The sequence below is a fragment of the Rhea pennata genome, chromosome 8 (genome assembly GCF_028389875.1).
Source record: "Rhea pennata isolate bPtePen1 chromosome 8, bPtePen1.pri, whole genome shotgun sequence".
Classification (NCBI taxonomy): domain Eukaryota; kingdom Metazoa; phylum Chordata; class Aves; order Rheiformes; family Rheidae; genus Rhea; species Rhea pennata.
In genome coordinates this window covers 4,755,135-4,770,527 of record NC_084670.1, presented here as the reverse complement: position 1 = coordinate 4,770,527, position 15,393 = coordinate 4,755,135, and the positions used below count along the sequence as shown (strand labels likewise).

Below are 15,393 nucleotides of genomic sequence, written 5' to 3'. Positions count from 1 at the left end.
GCACAGACGTAACCAAGGCCATAATTTTACGGATTATACTCCTGCACACAGAGGATAATTTAGTTTGCAGAATTCTTTATTGGTGATGAAACATAGGCCAGAAAGAACACTGCTTGGTTTTCTGATGTCAGTGTGAGTTGGCAGAGTTGGCAATCAGAAAAATTATCCCTCAATTATAGGCTAAACAAGCTTAGAAGAAGCCATTGAGACAGAGCCAGTATGGAACCTCGTATTGCTATTATTATATTTACTTGTCAGAAGAAAGCCATGCTTAGAAGTCCATAAGCTGTTCACTCTCCTTCCTCCTCTGGTGAAAAACTAGTCTCTGTCACATGCAAGAGCTGTAAAAGTAACAGGAACAAAACATGTAGGTGTTCTGAATAAAGTATTAAATGACACATTAAGCACATCAAGTTCTGGACAAATTCATACTATAGCTTTTCTGCTCCATGTGTTCAGGTGCTAAAGACTATTGCAGAATTTCCAGCAGTAAGCATTTTATTTCTTGTCTGAAATCAAATTGTAACTCGTAATGAAAATACCACTGAGATGTGGGCTCTAGGGAGAAAGGTGGCAGTGTCCCAGTGATGATCAGTGGCCACTGTTTCCCATCACCCTGTAATTAGAAGGTTTTTTTGTTGGTGATGCATAAGCCAGGATAACCTCTGCAGGGCTAAGAGGAATAACAAGAATTAAACTCTGCTTTTCTCCAAAAAGACAGTAGTTGTTAAACCACTAGTTGAAAAACTTTACAGTCAGTAGTTCTTCAGTGAAAGGGCTGTGTTATTGACAGAGAAGCATTTCATGGCAAGGATTCTGTTGCCCCAAACGTTAAAATCTAATAGAAATAGACTTCTTCAATTTTTATTCTTTTTTTCTTTTATAGAATCTTTCTAATTTAACTTATTTCTGACTTTTTTGTGATATGATAGTGAGTTGATAAACAATAAATAGAAGATTAAATAAGAAATGTCATACACACACACACACACACACACACACACATATATATATATAAATATGTATATATATCAAACAGGGCAGTAGTTTTGGCTGTGGCCAATGCCATCCACAGACACATGCAGGAGGAAACGTCCAGCCCCTTAGGCACTATTCTTACCCCAGGGCAGTTTGGCAGCCTCTTGTCTCAGAGTTGAGGGCACCCACTAGCATTTTACTTTGTATGCACTCCCCCAGGTTTGAGTCTGCCTACCTTCTCTGTAGAGTTTTTAAAATGCCATTACTCTGAATGACTCATTGCCCACACAAGGAGGGAGGAATTCAAATCAGATGGGAATCAGAAGCTCTTTCCACTGGGAACAGGAGAGAATAAGGCTTCTGGTGGTGGGAGAAGTGGTGGAGGAAATAACACCTCTGGTGAGGAAAATGGGGTTCATAGTCTGGAGGTGCATGGATTTGGGACTGCGGTGTGGGAGTATCAGAGACATTACCCATGGGAAAAAGGAAATGGAAGTACCTCAAGCCCTAGCGATAGGGAAAAGGAACGGAGGATCCCATCCCCGTGGTGGGAGGGAATAAGGCAGGATGCAGAGCCGTTGTGTAGGAGGGGAGGACGCCAAGGCAGCCCTTCGACTGCAGCAGGAGGGGAAGTAGTTTGTGCTCAGCTTTGGGGGTGGCTGAAGGATACAGAAATTCCAGCTGTATTCAGCGAGCTTCTGGGAGCAGTAACATACGAGATTTCCTATGGAGTCTATTAATACGTATCAGTGTTACCAGCCTGAAAAACTGGCATAGTTTCTGATCAAAATTGTTCAGAATTTTATTTTGTGGGAAGAGTTTACTTTTCACTCTAATTCAGCCCAAGACTAAGTTTTGCTATACTGGAGTTTTCCTTGTTAGAAAACTTTCAGACTTCACCCAAGTCTTGTTGAACAAATACAGAGAAAGTAGCATTTTTGTATTGTTCTTTCTGAAGACAGTTTTTTTTTTTTTTTTTTGATGTTTCCTCTCAGCAGTCTGGCTTTTCCCCTGCGAATCCTAAGCTTGTCTATTTGAGGTAACACTTGTCTTTCCGGTTCATGCCAAAACTAATATCCATGTCTGGAAGAGATGATGCACTTCTGCATATCCATGAGCTTCAGCAAAGGTTTTAGCAGTGCCCTCACCCCTACCTGTTGCTGGACACTGTTTTTCATTCGTCACTGAAGGTAGGTAGCAGCGGTAGGAACTGCTGGTGGTACCTGGCACGCGTCATTCCTGTGACGTGATCTTTGATTGCGTTAGCTGTACAGTTGAGAAGCTGAAAGCAAGAGTCTGAAAGGATTTGCAGCAAGAGAAGATCAAGGAAAAATAACCATGCTTGTGCAGTTGGTTGAGGGTGTTCTCATCATAGAGCTCCATAATATTTTTAACTTAAAACTTTGTCACATCATTTCCACTGTGAACTGAGCTGTTGCCTCTTGCTGCTTGCTTTCATTACACCTCGGTTAGAAGGTATGTTTTTTACCCCATTGCATTTTGGCTTTGATTCTAAACAATGCTCGCTAGAGAGGGAGTGCCTGGAGCTGGCCACAGATGCAGACGCTGTCATGACATGATCGAGCGTAAAAGCTAGAGATAAAATTGCCCATCTTTCATTTTAACATATAAGCATTACCACGCTTGTTTACCTCAAATATCTGTGAATTGAAACTGGGCTTTTAGAAGATGTTTTAAAGATGTTTATTTAGGACAAAAAAAGATTTAGAGAATTTCTTATTTGCCTTCTTGTTTCTAAGTCTTGAGAATGCAGATGGGTCACACTTTCAGGCTTTTTTGTGTAATCAGGGTTTAAGAAAAAAATTTTAGACATAATTATATACCTCCAGAAGCTGGATCTCATTCAGCTTGCAGTAAAAAACAGTTAACAAGATTGTACCAGCCTGAAAAAGTCTAAAGAAGAAATATCACACATTTGTAAAATACCTCACTTGTGCTAGTTTCTATTTATTTGCATATTTACATATTTATTTACTGCAGAGGTACTTTTTACCAGGTATTTTATACAGATAAAATTAAAGTGTGGCCATTCCTAAAGTGAGAGTGATGATTCAAGAGCTTTTGATTGATAAATTGAGACAGATTTACCGTCTTTTAAATACCACTGTTTTAGGAAGGAGATTAAAGTGGAAAATACCTGCTCTTCATCATGCAGTGAAACTGGAAGCCAGCCAAAATGTTAGAAAACCTACTCTTCTGAACTAAAGTGTGTTGCCTTCTGCCTCTGGTGCAATGAGAGTCCTGACAGAGCTGTCCATACTGTTCAGATATCAAGGGACTTTTCCCATCTCTAACTGTCCCTATTGCTTGATATCTTTCCTTTCTGAAAATGTTCAGAATTCTTCTTGAGTGTATTTCCTGTGTTTTCAGATAACTCATGAAAAGAAGCACTTGATATTTTTTTTATACTGGTTGTTGGGGAAGTCTTGTCTTCCCCCCCCTCTCCCATTCACATGATTATCAGAAGTCGTGGAGCAGATAGGTACGCACTAAAAACAAAACCAGAAGAGCAAGCCATCTGGTGTGTGGAGGAGGGCCGACTCCTACAGCTCTGATCTCAGCACTAACGCACAGCATCTGTGCGAGATCGGGGATGGCAGTAATGTTGATGTGTAGCACAATTAGCCAAATGAAGATCTGGCAATTACACACCTTGGGGGGATGAAATATCTGATTCACAGGCAGATTTCTGTAGCCCCCAGGGCAACAGGGAAGGGTCAGGGGACCAACACCTCTTATCTGGGATTCGTGCTGGAAAGCGTCGTCCACGGGCAAGCGGGCTTGGTCTGTAATCGTGCTTGAAATATTCTTGCGTTTGTTCTCTAGGAACTGAGAAATTGTCTGAACAAAGTCATAAATGATTTCCCAGCCCAAGCGTGTTTCAGCCTCCTTCCTCAGCTAACCCCATGGGAACAGTGTTCCCGAAAGGGCCAGGAGGAGGCCAAGAAGTTCCTAATTTTAGTCCTCTTGCTAGCTTCTTCAGGCTGTGTCTGTGCTAGGGAAGGTGGGTTCCCACTGTTAGATTTCTCAAATGTGGGAAGTCCTGGGCATGGAAGAGCCACAGCCAGTGCTGCTCTGCACAACCAGTGCTCTTCCATGCTCTGCTTTTCCACATCTTGGCACTGCCAACCCCAGGATCAGCTTTCTCACTCCTTGCACATACACCAGCCAAAACCCATCGAGCTTCTGAAAAGGAATACTTCTTCCACTGTCTGGTTTTGAGTTGGATTCAACCCTCACTAAGGGCTACTGCTACTACTGAGAGAAGCTTTTTCTTTTGGGGAGTGAAGCTGGTGATTTCTGAGGTGAGGATAAGATAAACTGTCAGCTGTCTTGGAGCCAGCAATAAAACTGAGAGTGCACATCAAGCTGTTAGGCAGTGACACCTTATTCTGCTCAAAGTCTCTTACCTCCTCTTTTACTTCCCCTTGTTAGTGGAAATAATGATATTACCTAAGGATACTCCTGAAGGCTTAATTAATTCACATTTACAGCAAACTTCAAAGACATAAATTGCTACAGACTTGCAAAGTATCATTATTATCAACCACTTTGGAAAGATGCTCCAGGTTTCTGTGGGATTTAAAGCAAAGTAGAAAATTAAGCTGTTTATTCCACAAAATATTTCAAAAATATAGAAGTTTCTATAGAAACTGCCATTTTAGAGGTATTTACATTTCTCTACTACTATGAAGCATCTTCAGAAAGAGGCTTCCCATAAATAGCATATAGTAGTTGTTGTTACATCTGGTATAAAAAGATAATATTTAAAAAAGGCTGCGTATGTTCCAAGTATTAATATTGGGTTGCTATAAAAACCACGGAGTCATTGAATATACCGTCGTATTTATAGTAACAACTGATAACTAATAGCAAAGAAACATGAATCTCCCTATAGGAACAAACAGATAGTTATGTGTAAAAGTAATGTGTAAAAATTCCTTCCTGCCTTCTGTGGTAATGAATCTGAAAAAGAAGATTAAATCTAGTATCTCTGGCAGAGCTGATTCTTTAAAAGTTAATTTCTGAGTAAGGTAATAAGAAAAATGCTCATGTTTCATTGCTTTAGATGGGATGGTGCCCATGTAGGCATGTATGCATAGTTACAAGTCAGACATTTGTTACTGGAACTTAACATTGCAGTTTCTTTGAGTTCTCTAGATTAAGTGCACCACAGAAGTCTATCACTCTGTAGTAACCTATTAGTGGTAATAATATAAATAGAATAAAACAAATATAAATAGTTTTGCTGTATTTGAGATGAAGAGGAGAAGGGAAATAGATTTGGAAGCACTGATGAGCAGTGAATTGTGTAAATGTATCCCCATTTGCATCCTGAGTCCGTCTTTTTCGAGGAATGGATTAAGGACTTGGCATTGCAAGAGGTTTAGCTCTTCATTTCTTGTAAACAGGGCCACAGTAATAAATGAGATTACAACCCACAGAATGCACAACATCTGCAGGCGTTTGCAAGTCAAACTGAAGTTTGTAGAGAATTTGGTTTGCTAACGTGGTATAGAGTAGAAATGTTCCGAAACTCCCCAGGGTAGAAGGTCTGAGTCTTGGTTCCTACTTACGACACACTTGCTCCTGTAGATCACAGTGATTAAATGTGAAAGAAAAGAATGGTATTGGATTAGGAGAAAGGACCACCCACTCCAGTGTCCTCCCCTGGGGAAATCAGTCATCATAAATGCTTAGGGAAGGAAGGTAAGAAGTTATGAATTCAGTGTTTCTTCCAGACAGTCAGCCTCTTTCAGGATGTGTTGGGCAGGAGGTTGCATCCAACCTGTTATGTTTTATAGCCGCTGATGGATCTAGGCCTCCATGCATATGATCTTACCTAAAGATTAGTCAAAAGAATAGCAGTCAAGCTAGAAACAGGGCGATAACCTGGTATCACCCTGTTGGTGTTGAGCGCATCTCAATTTTAGAAGAAAAGCAGTTTCCCCATGTAAATTTCTTTAAAAACACACCTAAGAGAGTTAGATGTCTAAACATCATTGATGTCCTCTTTGTCACTGGGGTGCTTTGAAAAATGTTGACCAAAGCCTTCAGTCCAGTAGCAGTGAAGCTCTATGCTTTATACGTAAATTAATCACTCCATTGATAAATAATGGCTGAAGTGGTTCTTGGTACAGAAACATCCTACAGTGGCTGCTGCAGGTAAATCAGTAAAAAAAATCCTTAGGGGTACAAGTATAACCATTTCAAGGTAATAGTTTAGTCAATTAATCGACAATGCAAACCCCAAATAATAGCTAATAATAGTCAATAATAAAGGAAGGCCAGGCTGCCATTTTCTGAATCTGATCTGCTTTCTGAGAAGTGGCTGAATTACAGTCCGTAACAACAATGAATGCGGCATATCACTGCTGTCTTGACCTGGTTACTGGATCATGGTGTCTCTCCCATGCCTTTGTTTTGCTGTTTTGGTTGCCCAGTACTTCTCAGGAGCCTCAAATACAGGACATAATAACTTAGATCCTAGCCTGGTAGCAAATTGTGCAGTCTTTTGTTTCAAGCACACAGCATGCATCCAGACTTGCTCATAAAATATCCATAGCAAACTCATGTGATGCCTGTCTCTCTTATACATTTTTAAGAGCTGTGCCCTAAATCCGTTAAAGGACTGTGAGGCCTGAATAGAGAAGAATAATCCCTTCTGCCATATGGGTGAGAAAGGAGTTGGGATCAAGTAGCTGTAGAAACGAAATGTGTCTTGTGCCTTTGGTCACTTCCAAACTTCTGCTGTAGGGACACAGTACCCCTTACAGTGCTGTTCTTTTGTCTGAATTGCTGAAAAGTATTTTGCAACTTAGAGGAATTTTACAAAAGAAGTGGAGCTAGTGTAAAGAGAAGTCAGAGAAAGAGACCTGTATAAAAATCAGAAGATAGGATAATGTGTATTAATCTGTACTTTTCGAATTCAGGACAATTAAGTGGAGTGAAATGTGTGTTACGATAAAAGCAATTACTTCTACACTATCAGGCAGCTGCTGTTATTTTAGAAGTGAGCCTTGGAAATCTTATTATAAACATTGGGGAAAAAGATACCCTTGGTTGTTTTGCTCTTAGGAGAGATGCAGGGAACCTAATGATATCTCGAGTAACCTAGGTGGATATTCAAAGGAGGAGAAGGGAATTGGATGGCTACTTCCCTTAGGCTCTTTGTAGAATTACATACTAGAACTCTTGCCAAGAGTCCTCTCATTTCTGTAATGCCTTTAATTCAGAAAACTTAGGCTCCACCTAAGTCCAGGCACCACAAACTTCCTTTTCCTGTTCAGTGTCTTACGTCTTGGTATCACTTGTAGATGTGCTCAGAGGTTCATTTCACGACTTAGCCAGAATTCTGGCCGGAAAACTAGCAGAATTCACGCTGTATAAATGCTGTTCAGCTGCTGGTATGAATCCTGCAGAAATCAGTAGGGAACTGGGAGGGTATGGAGGTGTTGAGCTTCCTGGGTTCCTCTGTCACTCCCTGGGCAGCACAGGCTCCCTTGCGTTCTCCAGCACCATCTATCTTAGGTGATTCCTGCCACTGTCCTGAGGCAAGTTACAGGAAAAGTTGTATGGTGCTTATTGTAAGAGGTTACAGTCGTAAGGCTAAATGCAAATTTTCTCAATTCAACAAGTATGCACTGTGATGAACACTGTCCCACTCAACCACCAACACAGGTGAATTCCTTTGCAAGTTAGAAACTCCCAAGAAAGGCACCATAGCATTAGCTGTGCAGAAAGTTTAAGGCTGGACCCAGAAAATCAAGGATAAATTTGTCAAATTCATCAAAATCTCATGTTCAAAAAGTGGCTCAAGCATTTAGGAGCTAATTTCCATGGAATTTCGGCTTCTAAGAGCTTAGGTGTCTTTTGAAGAAGGGGTGGGACATACAAGTCCTGTGGTGCTTTTGAAAACTTTACCCAAAATGTGCTGTGCTCTATTAAAAAAAAGAAAAGCTTCATAATAAATTCTTGAGAGTTGAGATTGTGAACTATGGGACTACATGACCTTCCCATTATGAATTCGTCTTAGTTCAGAAATGGATCTTATATTGATCTCGCTGAATATTGGTGTCAGTCTTCTGAGTTTGACGGAGCTTCTTGAGAGAACAGAATCAGTGTCTTCTGTTTAGAAAAAAGGCTAGAGGACAAATTAGCCTTCATATACTATAGGATTTCACTCTGAAGAAAATCCCTCTGACCAAATCTTCAGTAACTAAATTGTCACACAATCTTAAAAGCAAAACTTCCTGTAAATATTAATTTGGGATTTTTCTATCTTGGTCATTTGCTTTTTTAAATGACTTGTTACTAGAATTCTCTTTGCAGCTTGTGATTCTCTTTTCTACTTTCAGTTTCCCCTCTATACTGCATGAGTTGTGAGTAGGCTGCGGTTTTCTGAAAATGTAGTCGTGATGTTTAGCATGTTTTCTTATATAAGACTTGTGTTAAAAAAACCCAACCACCACCAACAAAAAACTAACTGAAATCTAGTTATTTTCCCTGTATTTTTAAGTTACTACTCTTCAAGGAGGTATCACAGATGAAGTGTAATTACTTTAACAAAATAATCTGCATTGGCACCACATCATACTTGTGTGTATTTCTTTTAGTTTTCATTTCTGAGTTTACATTTTTATTGTTACATTGTCCCATCGCGCACAGCTCAGCACATACGCGTGGTGTGTGGGAACTGGACTGTAACTGCAGATGATGAAGACTTCACAGTCACGTTCTGGCTTCTTTGTTTATTGGTTCATATTAACAATAGTAAATCAATCCTCAATCCTACAGTTATGTTTCTGGATCCCGAGTAATGTCATTATGCCTCTGCACTGGATCTGAGCCCACCCTCCTGATCTGACAGCTGGCAAGGAATTACAATTAGTGAAATATCAGGACTTTCTGCACTCTTCTCAGAAGAGAGCTGTTCTTATTTTAATACTTTATTCTCCATATTGCCATTTGGATATCTTTTCTGATCATTTTTGTACAATAAGCTTGATATTTTTTTCTTCAAGTTTTAAAATACTTAAGGTTACTTTAAATACAGATTGTCTTGGTCTGTGAAGTGACCTCAGCTGCTGTTATTATCAGCTTGTGCTGAAATAAGCAATACCTATTTGCAGGCATTTACTCTGGGGTTATTAAACTTGCTGCGAGTTGTTAGATGCCCAAATCAAGAACACGGGATGCTTAATGCCTTTTTTCTTCTGCGAGCTGAATTCTGTTTTGGGCCTCTTCTGTGCCTTACGCTCACAGAATTCACGGGAACTACACGTGCGAGTTGAGAGGCTTGAATATCAACGCAGACGTGGTCCTGCTGCCACCCATGGGTGCCTGATCTCACTGAAGATCACTGAACCGCTCGCTCATGTGAAGGATGCAGAGCTGCGCTTGAGATTTGTTTGTCTGACTGCTGCCGTCTAAAACAGTCTTGTCCAGGCTTGTCCCACTAGAGAGGGCATCTTCAGAGGGTGCTTCTTCCTGTCTCTCTTAGAAACCTGGCCTGGGCTGACGTCAGTTGTCTTCTGAATGCTTCCATTTCTCCTGCTGACTGTGGAGAAAGCCTCTCTGCTGCTCTCCGGGGCCCGGCTTTCAGACGGGCAAAGGTAGAGGAGCAAAAGCCTACCCTTTATTTACAAAAAAATGATCTCGTGAGATGGACTTGTACCTGTATTGGTGGAATCTGGTGCATAAAGAAACTCTCAGAGCTCTTTACCTGATCTAAAAATGATTCTTTCTTCTTTTGGTGATGACCACAGGAATCAAAGGACAGATTCTGCCCCTTTTCCTAAGGTTGAGTGATACCTTATTCCCTGAGAACTGCCACCGGAGCAGATTGCTGGTTTCTGTGAGTAAGCCTAAGCATGGATCCAGCAGACCTATGCAGGGGATGGTCTTGTCCTCAGTGCGCTGTGCTCTGGCATTTGTGCTCGTAAATATTCTTGTCTTAATTTTTGTTCAAAGATGCCTTGGACATTTTGGGCATAGCAGCTGCCTGAAATGAAACATTTCCTTCTGATCTAGTTTACTTGTAACAATCTTGAACTTGTTGACCTATGTGCCTATTAATTATTGATATAGTGTTGCATTATTTAGGATTGTTTCAGCAGACGGCTACATTATTACCAGACAGATGTTTGCTAGACAGGCTGATAGATAACATCTTAAAAAAATCTTAAGTTGCATTTGTAAAATAAGGAGTGTAACTTCATTGCTTTCCCCCCCACCTCTAGCTGTCAAAATAGTGATATGCTAGCTTGAAACCTTAATGTAAAATCTAAATATAATAACAATCTCTTTAGGCAGTGGGCTTAATCTTGACTTTGTTGGAACTGTGGATCTGATATTGGCCAATCCTCAAAAATGCAGAGGAAGTCTTCTTAACCAATCTTCTGAAGCTGTTTTTTCTTAAGATTCAAGAAATTGTTTTGCTTTTCAAACTCTTACTATGGAAAGGAGAACTTAATTCCTACTGGTTGCTATGAGCTGGATTGCAACACTCCAAAGACACAGGCATAGCTTGATGCATATCTCCCAGGGAAACCTGCCTTTGATTTTTTTAAAACCCACTGCAGTCATTTTGTCTATGGATTCAGGACAGAGCATATCAAAATGATTTAGTTATAATTTAAAACATGCATGCTGAGCATTTCTAAACCTTTGCAACTACAGCATAGCTTTAACTGAAGCAAGAACGAAGTAATACAATTCTTTGGAGCAATCATATCAAAACTACTCGGTGCAGTACGCAGCTACAGCTGAAGAGCAGTATCTAGCGTGCAACGAGCTTGTTACCATGTATGCTGCCCTCTTCCCTCTTTCTCTGCTCGTCCTGCTTCTCTCTGTCGCAATCAATTTTTCCTCTGATGTCAAAATGCCACCGCTCACTAGTTGTTTCTATGAAAGCAGAAGAGGCAGAAAAGAGGAAGGAAAGCAGGTGAGGTCACGAAATACAGTCCTGGTGGTTACAAACCAGGCAAGCCATGCTTGTTTTCCATGGGCTTCCTCAGGAGAAGCAGTCAGCTCTGGGGGAGCAACTTCAGAAACACGCAGCTGCAATTTTCAGAAGTGATTTAGCACTAACTTTTAAGTGCTGATGGATGCTTCTGGCTACAATTAGGCACACAGTAGGATTTTCAAAACTGTGCAGGCTCCTACCTCCCTCGGTTGCCAGTGGTGGATTTTACTGCCTTCATGAATCACTTCTATCCCAGTTCTGATTCACCGTTACAGCTGAACTGTGTCTGAAAGTCCTGGCAAAGCTCCCTCGGTTCATCTGTGATTGGACTGATACGTTTAGACCCAACCTCTCTGGTCTCCAAGACTCTCTAGGCTGTGGTGCTGCCCTGGCATTTTCCTGGGCTCCAGGAAGACCAGCTGCAGCTGCAGCCCTTTCACAAAACCAGGGCCTCCCCCTCAAGGCCAGTGGTAATCCCTCCATTTCCCCCCAGTTTAAGCGCATGCTTCCCCAGAGGTCCAGCCGTGTCCATCTGGGCTCACAGTTCACATTTACTGGGACAGTGGAATAGGTGAAGCAAAGAAAAAGAGTCTGTTCAAAAGAGATCCTTTAAGTTAGAGAATATTAAAAACAGACTTGGGACAAAGCGATAAATGAGGAAACCTGCGCTGTTTTCCTCACTGCTCTGCAGCGTGCCTTGGGTCTTGGCCCGGGTCTTTGAGATGTCCAGGTTTCCCCTTGCTTGTGGCTTCTCCCCTGGATTATACAGCCTTTGCTACTTATGCTGCCTTTTTGCTCTTTTTTCCCCAGAATGCTTGATGAGGAACTGTCATCTCTGTTTTCGCTCGATACAGGTCTCTCTTGTCCAGTCTGTCAGCCAGGCTCGTGAGGAAAGCCAAGCCTTCCACGAGGCGCTTTGCTACTCAGTTCCCACCTCTTTGAAGCTCAGACTTGAAAAATGGTTTTCCTAAATGGTAGTGTCTTTTTTTCTTCTCAGTAGTGCTTGATATGAATAGATGAGCATCAGAGCAGGGAGCAGAACACCCAGGATAAGATGGAAGAATTTATCCTGCCAGATAGAGACACAGAGGCAACTGACTCCCACACTCAAATAGAATTTCAGGTCTGACATGAATAAATGTTTAAAATTCAAGTCCCTAACACTGACTGTCCTCACACACTCTCTGTAGACTCTTATCTCAGAGTCAAATTTCACTTTACTGAAATTAAAAGTCATTACAAAACAGCACATTCTTATGTAAAACTCCATAAAACAAGTGCTGTGATTTTAACTGAGTTCGACAAATAAAACATTAAGTGTAATTTTTATTCAGGGCCATGTGTTAGCTTTTGAAAACAAAATGGAAATAAATGATCCAAGTCACAGAGAATATATGTCTGCAAAATAGTGATAATATATATATATCATATCTGGACATTTTGTGAGTGTGGTTTTAATTCTTATTGCTATTGTGGCTGGAGGCTTTTGCTGTGCAGAAAGGATACACTGTGTTCATATAGCAATACAGAATGATCTTTATTCCTACTGCATCAGGAATAATATAATTCTGTGCAAAACTGTGTTTGGTTCCAAGTTTGTCAGCTGAGACACCTTCTTGAGAATGCTGGAAGCTTGTGGAGAGATGCCTGTTGGTCCTGCAGACCGCCTGTGCTACAGATCACCTGTTCACCAGGACAGAAGGGAGACTAACCTGGCCTTTGGTGTACAAACCTAGACTTTGAGGCTAAGTCCGAAAGAAAGGTTGACGTGTGACCAGCTGTGTTTAAGCAGTCTCATAGCAGGATTTGTGTTGTTATGCTCTGGAGTTGCTTTGTTAAAAAAGCTTTAAGGGAAATGATTTGTTCCCATTCTCCCTATGGAGCGGACTGCGTTTTGGGAAGGGAGGCAGCGGCGATGTTTCCTACCATACCGAGGACACTCTCGTGCTATGTGCAAGGGAGAAAGGCACTAGCCTATCTTGTATAGTGACCATTTCTATCAGGATTAACCAAGAAGGAATGCTCAGAGGTATTAACAAGGTCCTTTTGGTAGCTAAGGATCTCTCTAGTCTTTAAGTTCATGGTTGCCTTAGTACCTGCTGTCCTCTCATTGGCTTGAAATCATCTTCCACGACTGCTCCTGTAGCCTGAGCCTTGGCTCCAGGTCCTGCTCATGGAGCACGAGTAGGAGTCTCTCACAGTGCTGCTGTTGCATCTTCGTGGTTCTCAAGGCAGTGCAGTTGTGGTGCATTTCTGTCTTTGGAAGAGTATTCAGGGAATGGGCCAAGAGTATAACATCTTAATTAGTTTTTTCTTGTTGAGCATGATCTCATATTGTAGGTACATGTGTTCAGCTGTCAACCCTATTCTTGCAATAAAAGGAAAAACAAACCAATAATAGAAGAGTTGCATAAGCCAGTGCCAGTAATGGCACTGGGTGGAACGCATGAAAAATGAGCTGTGGCTACAAAGCAGATTACTGCTTCCTATTTCTCCTATGAGCGTGATATAAATTACAATTGTTTAAACTGATGCAGTGACCAAGGAAAATGTTGGAAGCCCATATATGCCTCTGTCTCCTTCCTGTTACTCCTGTTTCAAGTTTGTAGAGTGAGAAGTTAAGAACTGAGCCCAAACTTTGTTTTCTTCCACAGCAGACTGAGTGGCTTAGTCTCAACGAAAGCATTGCAGATTCACTCTCACGCTTCCTGATGTTATCGTCATTGATGTTGCATAGTGCTTTGAGGTCCTAAGTCATGAAGAACTGGGGAATCAAGCACTGGCTTACCATTTTTTTTTAATGACTAGGGGAAGAAATCTTAAAGAAATCTAGCCATAAAAAAGGAGGCATGTTATTCCAGAAATATGGAAGCATGGCTTTTTAAAATCTATCATTTCATTTTTTTAAAAGGTCTTAATTTAGATTTAGATGGTAATGACTCATTTTTGCAGCATTTTGTTGTATCATATGAAATGTTTTTTTGGTAAAGGCAGGTTAATGTGACCAGTAGACGCATATTCATCTAGCAGTACGTTTGTGTTTAAATGGATGAGTAGTTTAAATGATTAATACTACTCCAGATTTCTTTTAAAATCATCTAACACTAAGTCACAAATATCTTTTTTATAAAAAAAAAAACATTTCTTCAGATGTTCGCTTTTGATACTGGTATCATACATTTGAAATGCTGAACGCATTTAGATTGAATTTATGTAGCATGAATGCCCTCAAATATTTGTAATATCTAGATTTCAAAGCACTGAATTTCACAGGATTCCTGCAGTTCTGTCCAGATTATATGCAGACACCAGAGGAAACAGTCTTCTAGTCTTTCTTTAGTCTTTCTTACTGAAGTCATTGACCTAGCTTCCTCTGATTTCATTATTTACATGACAGTAACTCAGAATTCTGGAGAGAATATAAAAACCTGATTTCTCCTTTTATAGAAGTGTCCTGTACTTTTGGATACTCCAGTAGTAATCCTTAGCACTTTCCTCCTATACAAGTTAAAGTTATAACCTCATTTTGGTTTTGAATTAACTTACGTTATCATCTAGGCCAAATAATGCTTTTGTTCAAAATGTTACCAACAAATATGTTGTTTATTTGGATCTAGACCTATGTGAGCTTTGAACTTTTTGAGAAAGCACCTCTTTTGTAACAAGTATTTTTCACCAGAATATTTGGAAATAATTTTATCCACAATTGCTTAGTTAATTGCCTCATCTCTTTTTTATTGAAATGGTAATGATTTACAGAGGAGGAATAATTTTCTGGGCAGTTCTATTCTGACCTAAACCCATTTGACATGGGTATAATCAAGGTTTTACAACTACTTAAGTGAATCAGTGCGAGGGGGAGACATTTGCACTCCTCTTGAATTGGGGAGTGGTACATACGCAACATCATCGGAGATACTTGACTGAACCTCAAGAAGAATGCTACTAAGCTTTTTGCATTAATTACACTCAAAAAACCCTCTGGTGATACAGGGGATAATTTTTAATTGATACACTTAAATCAATTCCTTCATGAACAGACATTTGTTCATTATGGACTCATTTTTACGCATAGCCACTTTCAAGGAAAGCAAGCGAATATTGTTCTGTCAGCAGTCAGGTGCATTAGAGAAGCAATTGCTATATGTCTCCTTCTGATGTGTTTTGATAGTGCTCATTTCTTCTGGCATGATTTTAGCTCCCAGCGATTCAGATGTGTCAGCTACCATAGCTGTAAGAAAACACCGATGATGGATTTATGCCATCCAGGCTTCAACTTGGTGACCTGAAAAATGGCTAAGTATTTGCTTTTGAAGCAGAAGTTGTTTTAGTTATGCAGAAATATATTTACTGAATTTCTGTATCTCTATTTTAATGAAGTAGTTTATCTTGATTGTATTCATTACTCTTGCCAGATGACAGTTTCT

At 40.4% G+C, this 15,393-nt stretch overlaps 1 long non-coding RNA gene across 5 annotated transcripts in view; it reads left to right on the top strand.

Moving 5' to 3' along the window:
• Positions 1–15,393, top strand: part of LOC134143696 (uncharacterized) — a 170,504-nt gene that overhangs the window by 98,796 nt on the left and 56,315 nt on the right. The window lies entirely within an intron of this gene.